The sequence below is a fragment of the Sapajus apella genome, unplaced genomic scaffold (assembly GCF_009761245.1).
Source record: "Sapajus apella isolate SASKATOON/1434 unplaced genomic scaffold, GSC_monkey_1.0 scaffold27, whole genome shotgun sequence".
In the NCBI taxonomy this organism is placed as follows: Eukaryota; Metazoa; Chordata; class Mammalia; order Primates; family Cebidae; genus Sapajus; species Sapajus apella.
The window spans coordinates 14,286,381-14,288,554 of record NW_022436967.1 but is presented as its reverse complement, the minus strand read 5'-3'; the positions used below and the strand labels follow the sequence as shown (position 1 = coordinate 14,288,554).

Genomic DNA, 2,174 nt, shown 5'->3' with positions numbered 1-2,174 from the left:
CGAGTGCCATTGTCTGGCTTTCATACTAGGTGCTGCCATTCTTGTCTGCTGGCCAAGTTTGGACCTCAGTAGCTGTGAGGATCTATGATGGTTATGGGAACAGTGAGCTTACTGTCACATTTTGTCGCTTGAGCCAAGAAACCACGTTAGCACTTAGAAAGACAGAGAATTTCATGTAAATATCTTCTTTAGTATTTGCTTTAATTCTTACTGAATTAAAGTTTGTTATACTGACTGAAAAAAGACACTCTCAATTCTCCATTTTCACCTCCTTTTCCTAGACTAGCTCAAATGTCTGGGTTCTCTCTGTCTTTCTTTCTGTCCCTCTTTCTCCTTTGGCCTGAAAATAAAATACCTTCTGCCCACCCACAACACATGCAAATAGCTTTCTGAAGTAGTCATCATGCCACTGATTAGGCAAACTGATTCTAAATTAGTTCAGGCTGGGTACAACTGGAACATCCAGTGGCATTTATGATTTTATAGCATGCTACCATTTATAAAGTGCTTTCATGTACTCAGTTCTCTTACTAACCCTAAAAAATACTAGGCCCTAATCTATCACCAATTTGCAAATAAGGAAATTAAGGTATAAAGAGGCCACATAGATTGACCAAGTCACAGGAGTTGTTAATGGTACATCTGTCACTTCAACTGAGGTCTCCTGGCAGTCAGTGACGATGATTGAATCACCTGGCGTAGAGTGGTACTGGAGGACTGGATTTAGTTACAGGCATTCTTCTTCCTCTTTTAGACAAGTTTTCTTTTTTTTTTTACTTCCGGCATCTTTTTTTTTTTCCAAAGCTACTTTTAATACTTTGGGGTGAGCCCCACAGGAATAAAAAACACTGGGAAGGGGTAACCCCCTCATCCCCGGGAGTGGCCCAGGGGTAGAGAGGCTACCTGAGGGGAAGGAAGCACAAAAGGGACCCGCTGCAGACTCAGGGCAAAGGGAATGCCATCGGTGCTGGGACCTGTGAGCACTACAGGAGGAAACGCGAGCGTGGTGGGACTGGCTCCAGGCACACAGGCGAAGGGCAAGAGGGTTGGACACGAAGCCACAAAGCTACTTGGGTTCCTCCTTCTTCTCGTTTGCATTTTTCTGCTTCTGCTGCATGATCTCCGAGTCCCTCTGCTTGCGGGCGGCAGCAGAAAGCCCGTCATCTCGGCGCTTTCCCTTAACCGAGTCGCTCTGCTTTTGCATATCCTTCTGGCGGGCGAGCTCTCGCTGGTTACCGAGGGTCATGGCGACGGCAGCGGCTCCGACCCCCTCCGTTACGTCCCCTCGCTCTCACTTCCAGCAGCTTTACACCTACCACCTTCCCAATGTATTTTTCTTTATGTTCAACTGCTTAGAAACTTGATTGAAGGAAGCGGGAGAGTAGAGAGAGGAGAAGCATCTACCAAACCTGTGTTCCCATATCCCTTGAATGTGAACTTGGTAGGCTTGTGGGACCATTGTGCTGAGCCCTGAAAGTTTGTTTTTTGTAGTACATAATGGGACCTCAGGGAGTGAGTGTCCTTGGGGGAGAGCTCAGCTAGTAGTTTCTATGGAACATTTGTTATTGGCAGACACAATAGCTACCAGGGGCCTGTTCTGAGCTTACTGGGAGTAGATACTGTTTCCTGGATTTCCTACAATGCTCTGCACAGTGCTAGGCAAAATTTTAAAATGAATGATGAGAATGGCTGATGTTCACATAGTACACAATTGGGAAGGTAAGAATATATGGCTGTGAAAATTGAACAAATAAGTGTTTTTCATTTGTCACTAATGCTACCTAAAGAACTATAGAAAAGTGTAACATAAAGGTCTTGGGAAAGAAAATTTATTACATCAGTGCATATGCTGAAATAATAAAGTGATATTTAAAACTTATATATTTAGAATAAACTCATGCCTAAAACTGAAATAATTTCTATTACTCTATAATTTCCATTTTTTTATTTTTAAATAAATTTGGCCAGGCATGGTGGCTCATGCCTGTAATCCCAGCACTTCAGGAGGCCGAGGCACATCGGTCACCTGAGGTCAGGAGTTCAAGACCAGCCTGCCCTACATGGTGAAACCCCATCTCTACTAAAAATGCAAAAATTAGCTGGGTGTGGTAGCATGTACCTATAATCCCAGCTATTCAGGGGACCAAAGCAGGAGAATCACTTACCCAGCGTGA

The 2,174-nt window shown here is 44.1% G+C and overlaps 1 pseudogene across 1 annotated transcript; it reads right to left on the bottom strand.

Moving 5' to 3' along the window:
* Positions 1-799: 799 nt before the first annotated feature.
* LOC116560832 lies at positions 800-1,279 on the bottom strand (annotated as a pseudogene). Its single transcript, XR_004273158.1, has one exon. The product of XR_004273158.1 is annotated as an uncharacterized LOC116560832 (transcript).
* Positions 1,280-2,174: the final 895 nt, after the last annotated feature.